The 13,338-nt window shown below is 41.2% G+C and overlaps 1 protein-coding gene across 2 annotated transcripts in view; it reads left to right on the top strand.

Moving 5' to 3' along the window:
- PPARGC1A (PPARG coactivator 1 alpha) overlaps positions 1-13,338 on the top strand; it is a 1,526,193-nt gene that overhangs the window by 65,828 nt on the left and 1,447,027 nt on the right. The gene's annotated exons all lie outside the window — the stretch shown is intronic.

Raw genomic sequence — 13,338 nt, forward strand, 5'->3', positions numbered from 1 at the left:
GATTTGTATCATCTGCAGATTTGGTCACCTCACTTGTTCCTTTTTTCAGAACATTTATAAATAAGCTAAATAGAACAGATCCCAGTACAGACCTCTGGGGCACTCCACCAATGAACTTTCTCCATTTAGAAAACTGAACATTTAGTCCTATCCTCTGTTACCTGACTTTTATTCAATCTACAATAGAATACTGCCTCTGATTCTATGACTCCCAATTTCCTAAGGAGCCTCCACTGCATTCCCTTGATCTAATTCTGTCATCACCCAATCAAAAAAAAAATCAGTCAGGTTTATTTGACATGATCTTCCGCTAGTAAAAATTTGCTGCCTTAGATTCTGCACTCTACTGAATTGTAGATAATTCACTGTCCTTGCTTACAGTAGAGTCTTTGTTAATTTTTCCATCACCGAGTTAAGGCTAACTGGCCTGTAGTTTCTATCCTCTTCTCTATTATTACTTTTGTGACAAGGGACCATATCCGCCCTTTTTCAGTCCCATGGAACTACTCCTATCTCCAAAGATCTACTGAACAGGTCCTTTGGTGAACGTACCAGAATCTCTCTGAGCTCCCTTAATATCCTTGAATGCATGCCATCTATCTCCAGGATTTTGTCCATTTAGTTTTTCTAGCTGCACACTTATGTAAATGGTGCCATATCCACCCCACTTCCATATGTACACTTGCTAACAATTCACAGTTCTCCTCCAATGTCTTCTTCAGTGGACAAAGAACAGAAATATTTGTTTACCATTTCTGGTTTTCCTCATCTTTCTCTATACAATACTCCTTGTTTTCTTTCAATCTTATAATTCCGCTTCTGGTCTTCCTCTTTTCGCTGATATACCTGGAAAAAATTATGTCACTTCATGTTACTTCTTTAGCTATCTTTTCTTCTATTCTCATGTTTGACATCTTTCTTTCCTTCCTTGTCTCTTTTAGCTTTGCTAGATATTCTACTCTGTATTCTTCTTTACGAGATCCTTGATATTTTTTGAATGATGATCTTTTCGGCCACATCTTTGGAGAAGCATGCCAGTTTCCTTTTACTCTTACTTTTTATTTACTTACCTGACAAAGATTTGTTGCCATTATAATAGCTCTTTTTAGTTTAGCCCACTATTATTCCACTTCACCTGTCTCCTCCCACCTTGTCAGTGCTTCTTCAAGTACTATCCCATTTTACCAAAATCAGTATTTTTGACCTTTGTGTAACTCTTCTCTGCCTTGGCTGTTATATCAGACCATACAATCTGATGATGTCTGGTGCTCAGCTGGGCATCTTCCTGAGCATTAGAGATATTTTCTTTGTTTCTAAGTATCAAGTCCAGTATTGCCTCTTCCGTTATGGGTTCTGTTACCATTTGTTTGAGCTGTGCCCCTTGAAATGAGTCCATAATCACTTTACTCCTCACAATTTCCATAGACGGAGGACTCCAGTACACATTTGATAGGTTAAAATTTCTCACTAACTCCTCCCTCTTCATTCCGACCTTTGGATATCTTCAGCCAGATCTAAGTCCAGTTCCTTCATCTGAGTCAGAGATCTGTAGACTAAACTGGTATAGATGGAAGTGCCATGGCCCCTCTCCAAGCACCTCTTCCTTTATCCATGCCCCCTGCATTTCAGTTGTTTTGATATTACCTTTTGCATAAAGAGCTGCTACTCCTTTTCTGGCAACCCTGTCCTTCCTGATCAGATTGTAGCCAGTATGACCGTATCCCTTTTGATGGGACTCATTGAACCACGTCTCTGTGATAGCAGCAATATCTAGGTCCTCCTACTATGAGTGCATGCCGATCTGGAATTTTATTGCTTAGCTTATAGTTTTCCAGCAATTTTCCTTGGCTTGCTTATACTCTGCATAGCCCCATACCTGCTCCCCATTTCTACCCCGTTGTTGAAGATTGGACTAGCAAAGTCATAAATTTTATGTTTTTTCCCCACAATATTATTTGTTCTAAGTGCCCTCCAAGTTCCAAAGAACTTCTAACATCCACAAGGACATTCCATGCTTAGTCTTTCTTTTTTTTTTTTTAACAGCCCTCAGGCATATGTACAGGTGAATGTTTAGGCCACCTTCCAGTATTTTATTTTTTAACATTTAATTTCCAGCAATACTCATGCAGCTTCCATCATAGAGGTCGAGCCTTGCTGTGGCAAGTTCCAGCAGAGGACAATGTGTAGCTTGTGGATAGTAAAAACCTGAAATTACTCTGATGGTTCACTGAACTAGTCCAATTATAAACTATTCTGAACCCATTCAGTGTAATGTCTATTAATGACTCATTGCTGAAAACAATCAAATACAAATGCATTTTATGTAGCATCTTTCTTGCGAAAGTATCCCGAAGCACTTTACTTTCACATTTCAAGATAAGGTGAAATATAAAAAGTGTAGTGCAATAATTCAGTACGCATGGAGAGACGAGAATAGAAAGCAGATTTCGGTTATAAGAAAAGATTTGAAAGAAGTTTTGAGGAGGGACAGATACAATGTCACTTCTAGCAGAGGGTTCAGCGGTGAAATCACCAGATATCTTGGCAAAGAGAAGAGATGGGGTATGAGGATCAGAGGGGGAGTGGGCTGAATTACAGATAAAAACAAAATCAGTTAGATAAACAGAAGGTACTTTAAACCCTTTTAATAACGTAAGGACAGTTTTGAAATAGAATCTAAAACATATAGAATTGGGATGAAATGTTTCTGCTTTTTTGAATGAATGATGAGATGAACATCCTCATTCTGAAAATTCTGAAACCATGTGATATGGGAATGCCCCAATGTTCAAATAAAAGAAGAAATATTTTGAACAATTTATGTTTAATTGGGAATATTAATCTTAAAACATTGAGGGATTCTAAAAATTGTCTGAATAATGTAGTTTGGATTTTTCTTCTGCTTGTTTTATATTTGTTCTTTTGTAAATTAATTGTTTTATGTTTCTCAATAAAAATGTTTTTAATAAAACAAGAAAACTACTTGAATAAGGATCTTGATAGAAGCAGTGTGAAAAAATGGCAATCATGAGCAGTTTTACTTTGATGGTGAATGGCAAACTTTCTAATATTAGACAAATGAGGAAAATAAATTTTAAAATAGTTTTTTTGTTGAATTATATATGCGGAACAAAAGAATTAAGCAAGGCACCAAATTACTGCTTTGTCAAGGTTGATACCTAACTGGCGAAAAAGGTGAGGTATAAATTCCCTATCAAGAAAGGAAATGGATTGCATGATGGGTGGACTTCTCTCTTTTATTGCTATAACAGGCAGATCTCTCTGACTAGGGGCAGGTTTCTGTGGACAATCTATAGACAGTTGTGGCCAAATTTGTGACTCCATATACTACAGAGGAGTTGTCTGTCTATGCCTACAGACTACCTGTGGGAATCTGCAGTGTTTATGGTGTCTGCTCTGTATTTCTGTAGACAAGCATCTGCATTAAAGCGATTCAAAGTCATTCATTAACTTGTTTGAATAAGGTAAGCTGGAAAAACTATGGCCTGGATTTATCAAAATGCGATAAGTATTGCATGTGATAGCAAAAGGGGTGTGGTTTATCCTAATGGACAGTTTATTGCAATTTGTGCTAATTACCTATGTGAAGAGCTAACTTAGCACAAATTGTGATAATGTTTTCAGGCTTTGTGATAAATGCTAGACCTGTTGTATTTCCTGCATACAGCCACTGGGGGTGGGGGGAGGGAGAAAGAGAGCCGTAATGTCCTTTCCATAGATATGTATTTGTATCCCTATGGGTGGCCCACCTAGTAACTCGAGGTGAGGTTTAGGTATTAGTATAGGGGGTTAGGGACCACTTTAACATTCAACGTGAGACGTACGAACAGAACAGTGGTCTCTTGTGAAGATTTGATGAACTACAGAGAGAGGAAACACACCCAAAGATGAGATTTGTGCAACATTCTCTCCACCTAGCTTGATATTTCCCAGGTAGAGTGTCCATCAAGCTAGGTTGCGAGAACCTTGCACAAATATCATCTTGGAGTGAGTTTCCTCACTCCGAAGGTCATCAAATCTTCACAAGAGACCACTGTTCTGTTCGTATGTCTCATTTTGAATGTCAAAGTGGCCCCTAACCCCCTACACTAATACCTAAACCTCACCTCGAGTTGCTAGGTGGGCCTCCCATAGGTATACAAATACCTATCTAGGGAGAGGGTATTGCAGCTAGTCTCTTTCTCTCTCAGTGGTTATATGTACAAAATGCAAACAGGTCTGGTATTTATTGCGAATTCTGAAAACATTATCATAATTTGTGCTAACTTAGATCTTCACATAGGTAATTAGTACAAATTGCAATAAACTGTCCATTAGGATAAACCACACTCCTTTTGCTATCACATGCAATACTTATCGCATTTTGATAAATCCAGGCCTATGTTTGCTAAAGGGAATTAGAGAAATGTACACATGGTAGCTGGATGGTCTTCTAGTGTAGCGATTTGTGCTCTGCACTAGCAAAAGTGATCCTTTGTTATTTATAATTATCTATGGAGAGAACAGAGCTAAATAACTCAAGAATAAAAAAATAAATGGTAAAATCACTTATGAGGGGAACACTAATAGAAAGAAAGAAAAATAAGAAATAAGGTAGTAAAGTAAGGGGAATATTAGATGTAAAGGAAGTTTCTGAGAAAGTGGTCATTTCAGAAACCAAAATGTGAGGTTAGGCAGGTGGTCTTGTGGAATCCTCTAAATGTTACTGGATCTTAAGTTCTCACATGGAGACATCTGAATATCTTTTATAAGTAAAACTTTCCTTTCCTCCTCCAGTGTCCTATCATGACTATTTGTCTTTAAGTTTAATTTTTAAAATATTTTTCATTAAGAAAGAAATTTAAGGACAAAGGGTCATTGTAGGAAGTTGGAGGAAAGACAATTCAGAGGAAATCTGAGGAAATATTTCTCTTCTGAGAGGATGGCGAATGCTTGGACTAACTTATCAGCAGAGATGGTAGTAACCAAGTTAACAGAATGTAAGTACACTTGGGACAGATATAAAGGGCAGTGGTAGAAGCAGTTGGAGTGGTAGGTAAAAGAAATGGGGGTGCCCCAAATGTTGAACCAGCTATGGAGACCTGTATGCTCAATCACATGGAATAGCAGAGGGTCAAAAATGGGAAAATGGTAATGACTGACTGTTTCAGACTTCCAAGAAGAGGGGACAAGGTTAACTAACATGAAATGCAACAAGGCTTTGATAGTTTTTTAGATATAATTGTGGGGGTGGTGGCATGTTTCTTAGCATGGGCTGCCATTTTGCAGCTGGGGAGAAGAAGCGACATTCTGCAGATATTCAAGTCTGTATGACTGACAGTTGGGAGATATCTTTAGATGTGGGGGTGGGAGGGGGAAGGATGGTGGGACAGTGAAGGTGGTTAAGCTTCTATGACTAACAGATGGGTGATTCCTTCCACTGGAGAAGTATGGAGCAGGGCAACTGAGTGGGCCAAATGGTTTTCATCTGCTGGCATCTACTGTGTTACTATATAGGAGACAAAGTGGCAGATATCTCTGCTAGCAGTGTGATATGCTTTTGTCAACAGAGAGTTACATTTGTACTGTACGTTCCCTTCTTCTTAGTCTATTAGGTGTATGCACATGTAAGGTGTGTGGAATTTTTAGCCAATAAGACAATATACAGGCAATTAGGAATTGGTGTTTTTAGCCAGTCATGCAATATGGCAGTAGCTAATCTGGAATAAGCTTTGTTCATACTCTGAGCTTTGCTCTTTCAATATTTTTGGTTACTCTGGTTGCCTTTGCCTCCAGGCCGAACGATCTCTTGGACCATTATGTTGGTTACGCTTGTATGACAGTATTGGTCTTACATATGGGCAGACTCTGCTTCTAGTGATATGATAGTTTAGGAGCAGAACACTATTACTGAGAGATGATAAATTGTTCATTTCTATATGGAATGCTGTCAAGAACCTTGTGGAATACAAGTTTCAAGTGGGTATGATTTGGAAAAAATGATTTTACTAAAATGCGCTGAAAGCGTGCGTAGACACATAAGAAAAGTTCCAGTCAAAGAGAGAGCCAGAAAAATTTAGTGAGGAGAATTTGATAATAACATTTTCTGATGAATTGTGTGGAAGGTGGCATAGAGATCTAAAAGCAGAGAATATGATGGCTGATAAGGACCATAAAGACTCATCTAAGCTGCCCTATTTGCTTCATTTTTATAATGTTATAGGTCAGGTTTTTATCTCTAGCTTTCCCATCACTTCTTCATAAATACATATCCTCTATGTTAAATGCCAGCTTTTTATTTATTTATGTTAGTGGTTTTGTCTTGACTGCCTGCACTGAGAGGCTGCTTTGTGCATCCACCACTCTGTGAAGAAACATTCCCTGATGTCTATGCCCTGTGAGCCTCATATCAGAACCATTTTTCAGTAAAAAATGTTTGCTTCTTGAATTATACTTATAAGGTATTTGCATGTGTCTGTCCTCTACTCACTTGCTTTTCACTTCCTTAAATTATGATTCAGACCCTGCATCATTTTGGTAGATCACCTCTGACTGCTTCTACCCTGTCTATATCCTTTGGGGCATGCAGCGTCCAGAATTGGGCATAATACTCAAGTTAAAGTCTTCCCAATGACCTGCACTGAAAAATGACCACTTCCTGTTTTACCACCGATGTTGTACATTGTACCGAAGAACTCATTTGGAAGGGGAATTAAAAAATTGAAGCCATAAATAAATATGCACCTTACCATTTTTCTGGCTATGGTCACTGCTTTGCCGCATTGTTCTGTTACACTGAGATAATCAAATATGACCACACTAAGGAATTGCTCCTATTTGGTGCACATCAGAATCTTACAAATATTTAACTCTGCACTTTTCTGCATGGAAACTTTCCTGCCAAGAACTGACCCCGCCTCGAGAACAAAGGATAGCATGGTATGCTTCGTAGACAGAAGGGGCATGAGACATAGAATAGAACCGATTCAGTAGGGAAGCCTGTTTGGAAGCAAGGCTAAGGAGGATCCAGAGGCCTTTTGGGGGAGAGAGAGTCAGAAATTTGTAGGGAGGCTATACAGGTGAAAATATAAGAGAGGAAGGAGAAGGGAGATTATTTCTTAGCTCTTGAGACTAGAATGCTGAAGAGAATATTTGTTTTTTTAAGGATAGTTAAAATAATTACTTTATGTTAAAGATTAAACCCCCTCATTCTGAATGGAGAAGGCAGATTGTTAACAGACTGAAGTAGATGGATGGCTGTAGTGTCCAGAGGGCAATGTGTGGGTGTAAATATACAGTTTATATATATCTTCCTATATATATATATATATATATACAGTTTATATCCTCCTATATATATATTTGAACTAGAACTCGTAACTCTGTAACAGTGGCGTAGCCAGAACTTTTTTTTTTTTGGTGGGGGGCCCAAGGTTAACGGTAGGCAGTAGGCATACAGGTCTGAGCCCTGGATGCCATAAATTATGCCTTAGAGTGCACCTGACACAGAATTTCTAAGCAGGCTACAACAGCTGTTATGCATCATGAGTGAAACTTTTAAATATTTAAAATGTATTATTTCAAGCGCTTACCAACATCTAAAATGTCTTATTAACCTGTATTAATTTTATTGTAGTTATAAATACATTTTTTATTTATTTATTTAAGTTTTTCTATACCGGCATTCGCGATAAAAATCGCATCATGTCGGTTTACAATTAACAAGTAGATAGGGAACAAAAGGCAATAAATAACATTGATCTAAGTAATAATAATAATAAAATAATAGTAATAGTAGTAAAAAACGTTAAACAAGAGAAGGCTAAGGAATGCAGTTACAATAAAACAAGGGAGTAATATAACTTGGATCAGAGAAAAGAAGCAGGGGTTTAAATATATATAACATATATGCCAGTCAATGTGCTTATAGAGTTGAAGAATTGCCCTTATGAGGTAGGGATATTAATTACTATGATTAAGGCAAAGTCTGAGCGAATAGGTAATAATGGAGTAGGTTTAGTTTAGTTCAGGAAAGGCTTTCGTGAATAGCCACGTTTTAAGTCTTTTCCTAAATGTAGGAAGGCAGGGTTCCTGTCGCAAATCTGGTGGGATGGAGTTCCACAATGTTGGTCCTGCAGTGGAGAAAGCCCTGTCTCTGGCGGTTATGTGCCTCATGGATTTGGAGGGTGGTAAGAGTATCATGTAAAAAACAAAGCACATAAACATCAGATCCAATCAGTCATGTAACAGAACAAATATCAATGTATTCTTTCATGAATCCTCTTTCTAGAAAGGCAGAGATCATCAGAACTACAATAAAATAGCACTAATCATAATCATAAGAACGCGTGCAGAGCAGAACTAGGACAGATCACATTACAACCCAACATGCAAAAGAAAAACAAGGTATCACCTCAGCAAAAAGAAATCCTTCCACTGCTAAACACTTTGGGGTAGATTTTCAAAGGTTTACGTGCGTAATATACGTGCGTAACCCCCGAAAACCTACCCCTGCGCGCGCCGAGCCTAATTTGCATAGGCTCGGCGGCGCGCGCAAGCCCCGGGACGCGCGTATGTCCCGGGTCTTCGAAAAAGGGGAGGGGGGGGGGGTTTTGGGTGTGACGGCGGTCCAGGGACAGGCCCGAGTCCTCCAGCACAGCGGCTGTGCCAGGGGATGGTGCACCGGCCCGCGCAAGTTATGCCAGAATAACTCCGTCAAATAAGGTGGGGGGGGGGGGATTTAGGTAGGGTCGTGGGGTGGGTTAGATAGGGGAAGGGAGGGAAAGGTGGGGGGGATCGCGCGCGCTCCTTTAAAAATCTGGCCCTTTGTGAAGTAACAACCCCTGGGAAAAAAAAAGACCCCTAGAACCTTGCCATTCCGTACAATCACAGCACTAACTCGCAGGCATCAAACAGCACTCTTATTTATAAAAGGCAGCAATACAAATATTACATCAGGCTTCAGAACACTAATACACCACCTGCTGGACAAAGCGAACAAGCCGGACTGGTGCAAATCCCTCAGAGAAAATGCAAACTAGCAGAACACATACCGACCCTTATCTAATAGAGAAATAAGGAACTGCAAATTAGAAACTGAAACATGCAGACAAAACCAAAACAGAAAGCCTGAGAAACAGACTCTGAACAGTAGAACTCTAAACAAACAGCAAAATATAAATACATAAGAAATGCACATTCCCAAAGATGGCATATTCCAATTGTTAAAAAATCTATTTTTCTTACCTTTGTCTGATTTTTTCATTTTTCTAATCAGTTAATCCTGGCCTCTTTTTTCCACTTTCCCCCTTGTCAGTCTTTTCCTAATTCTTTCTCCAGGATCATTCTCCTCTTTCTGCTTCTTCTCTCTTCTTCCCTTCCTCTCTCTCTCTCTCACACACACACACATACACACACACACACACTCATACTCACACTCAGACGCTCCCACTCTTTTAATAATTCTTAACATTCCATATGATTTTTTGACAGACACCACACACTGAACAGAGCATTTCAAAGTATTTTCCACTATAATGCCCAGATCCTTTTCATGGGTGGTAACTCCTAATATAGAATCTAACATCTCTCTCTCTCACACACACAAACACATACACACAGGCTCTCTCTCTCAGGCTCCCACATGCAAACACAGGACCCTCCCATGCTCTCTCATACACACCCATCTTTACTCTTATACACACACACACACACACACACAAAATGAGTCTCACAGTCATTCTCTCACTGCCTACCTTGTTCTTGCTCCTTCCCTTCCCTCTTCCCTCTCATTCACTCCTTCCCTTCCCCATCCCTCACTCATCCTTTCCCTTCTCCTTCTCACTTACTCCTTCCCTTACCCCTTCCCTCTCTCATCCCTTCCTCTTCCCCTTCCCTCTCACTTTGCCTTTCCTTTCCCTCTCACTCATCCACCCCTTTTCTTCTCTCTCACACACTCACCCCTTCTACCTTTTAATTCCTTCCCTCCTCTCTCACTCTCTTCTCTCTCACTCCTCCTCAATTTCCTTTCCTTTCCTTCCCTCTCACTAATCCCCTTTCCAATCTTCCTTCCCCCTCATTCACCCCTTTTCTTTTTTCTCACTATTCCTCCCTTTCCTTCCCTCTGACCACTTTCCCTCTCTCTCCTCCTTCCATTCAATTCCTTCCATCCCGTCTCATGCCTTCCCTCGATTACTCCTCTTCCATTCCCTTCCCTTCCTTCTCATTCACTCCTCCCCTCAATCATAACCTTCTCCCTTCCTTTTCTCTTATTTTACTCAGTTCCCTTTTACTCCCCTCCCTTCTCAGCAAGAAGAAAGGGGAGGGAAAGGGAAGCTGAGCGAGTGAGGCAGCTGGAAAGGTAGGAGATGGGGAGAGGAGGTGAGGGTTTAGGATATTCTCACTCCTCCTCCCTTATCTTTCACAGCCTGCCTCCCTCACCTCCTGTGGCCTGTCACACCAATGTGGTCATCTTCAGCCCCCTGGAAGTGATACACATGTGGGCCTTACTTCGCCAGGCCGTCATCATCCTCTTCAGTCCACAGGGGTGGAATCCTCACAGACAGGTCTTCAATACCCACCCCCTGGTCTTCAATACCCACCCCCAGGTCTTCAATCCCACCCCCAGGTCTGCTCATGTGCCCACAGGGGGTGGGAACCTCAGGGGCACATCATTATCGCGCCACTGTGGGTCTGCTCATGTGCCTGTGGGTGAATAGAATCCCCACAGGCAGGACATTACTGTGCTGCTGTGGTGCTGGGCAGCTCTGTTTGGGTGTGCCTGAGCCCGAAGTGGGTGGGCCATGGCCCACTCAGGCCCGCCCGTGGCTATGCCTCTGCTCTGTAATGTAGACAAAGACAAACTTTGCTCTTCTGGAAAAGCCTGTTGGTTGAGTGTAGGAATTAATTAGAAATGGCTTTCTGTAGTCTCAGTCATAGGGGTCACTGTAGTATGTGAGAAGATGTATATCCATCTATGAACATTTTATTATTATAGGTCTGCTGGACTTTTAGTCATATTGGGAGTTAAGGTTTAATCAAACACCTAATTATCCAGATTCTTCTATCTCTGCCTATGGGAAAAACCTTTTGATAAACAGAGCCATCATTCTTAATCCCATAATAGTAAATTCTCACCTAAGTCTCCTTAAAGCCATAGAAGAGTGGTTCCCAACCAGGGGACTGTAAAATCATCACAGAGTTTCCACCAGAAGGGATGCAAGAATGTTTATCTGGAGAGTAACAAGAGTGGGATGCTGCTCCCTATGATTAGTTGAGTTATTGCTGCAGACCAGGAGAGTGAGAGTGAGTCACATTACTGCCCCAGAAACTTCAACTCGCAGCGTTGCGGACCAGGAGGAGCAGTGACAGAAAGGGGCCATTTGCAGCCATTAGGATCCTCAAATCACACTGCTGCATGTCCAGCAGAGGTGGGGAAGAAGGGGACCAGTTGCAGCTCTCAAGAGCCATAAAGCACAGTGCTGCACGTCGGCATTATATGGTGGAGAGAGTGCCCGATTGTAAAGTAACCAGGAAAGCAGGATTATCACAGCCCTAAGAAACATTTCCCATTACTGCCACGGGCTCTGCCACTGGCCTGACAGATTGAGAGGAGCAGCACCAAAAGGACAGGAGGAAATAGGACTGGGGTTGACAGTATGAGGGGAAACACAGAAGGCAGAAGGAATGAAACAGGAATGAAGGAAGAAAGAAGGATAAGGAAGGAGGCAGGAGCCTATGACTGACCTGATTAAAGGGGCGCATGAGTGGATGGCAGCTGTTAAGGGGAGAGAGGACCACCAGGGACTGGGGGAGGGAGGGAGAAAGATTGAGGAGCCCAGAAATCATGCTGGACTACAGGTAGGGGAAATGCAGCTTCCATGGATTAAGAGGGAGGGTTAGAGGGCCACCGGGATCCTGGAGGAAGGAAGAGACAGCCACCGGGGATCAAGGAAGGGGGGGGGGGGGGGGTGAGAGAGAACAGCCAGGAGCCAATATGATATTAAACGCAAAAAGTTACTTAGGTGAACACAGTCATGGAAAGCCGGCTGCTATTTTGCTTTTTCCAAATTATTTTGTGACTTTCATTTTCTACATGTGTTTAATATTTTTTTGATTGTTACAAAGTCTAAAAGAAAAGCATGCTAAAAGGGGATCCGTTTTCAGGGAGGGTCATTTTCAGAAGTTTTTATGTGGGGAACATCTGCTTACCCATGTCAAAAAAGCCCTTTGAGAGTTTCCACTCCCTGCCGCTGAGAGTAAAAAGTACCTTTGCTGTGAACAGCACGCAGACTTTTAACTGCAGGGGAAAAAAGTGCAGGGATACGTTGGGGGAGGGAACGCGTGTGCAGGGATTGCATTTTGAGTGCTTGCACTTATTTTCATGCATGCACTTTGCACCCACTTTCCCCATTTCAACTGGAGTGAAAAGTGGAGGCTGCTGATGGCCCTGACCTGCAATTATGACGTCAGTTTTTAAATAGCTTTGAAAATTACCCTTCCTGTGTATTCATTTTAGATCAGTAAGCATTATTTAACATGAAGTTTTATACATTATGAGTGATTCCAGTGTGCATATCATTATTTCTTTTGCTATGACATGCAAAAATTAAAGAGGACTGCATGGAGGTCCCAAAACCTTTTAGAGGCTGAAAAGGGGTCCACATTTCCTGAAAGGTTGGGAATCCATTGTTGCCATTAGGAATGGTTCAGTGCTTGCAAAATTAGATTTTAGATGATTCACGTAACAGTTAAAAACAGACAAAACCGTTATAATTTCTTTTTTCATTCCAGTTTGCACATCACAGCAATTGTCTGTTGAAAAGCAGCTTTTCTAGACTCTACCTATTGCACATGCATCTTCACACTATCCACACACATCCTTCTGACTTCCCCTAGTCATACCTCTTTCTCATTATCACTCTTATAAGTACTATCGGAACCTTCCATGTACACAAGCTCTCACACGCCTCCACTGAGACGCAAACTCACACTATTAAACGTAGGGAAAAACACAGGCTGCCAACTGTTAACAGATTTTTCTGCAACACAGAAAAAATACCATTTGCAAACATTTTTTCCCCTTCCCAGGAGCTGGATGGAAAGGATGAGTGCCTGACCTCCTGAGCCTCAGCGGGGTGGAAGTGAAGGTCCTTCCTCTGCTTCTGGAGGATCTCCTTCTCCTGCCATTGCAGGAGGTGGAGCATGAATACGTCTAGTCAAAGCTGACAGAGATACGAAAAGAATATTCATTTAGGATGATTGACAGACAAGCCAGAGAGCAGGAAGGAAGGCATCAAATATAACTACTCTGTACCGCCAATAGGTGGGCATCTCTTC

Source organism: Rhinatrema bivittatum, chromosome 1, assembly GCF_901001135.1.
Source record: "Rhinatrema bivittatum chromosome 1, aRhiBiv1.1, whole genome shotgun sequence".
Classification (NCBI taxonomy): Eukaryota; Metazoa; Chordata; class Amphibia; order Gymnophiona; family Rhinatrematidae; genus Rhinatrema; species Rhinatrema bivittatum.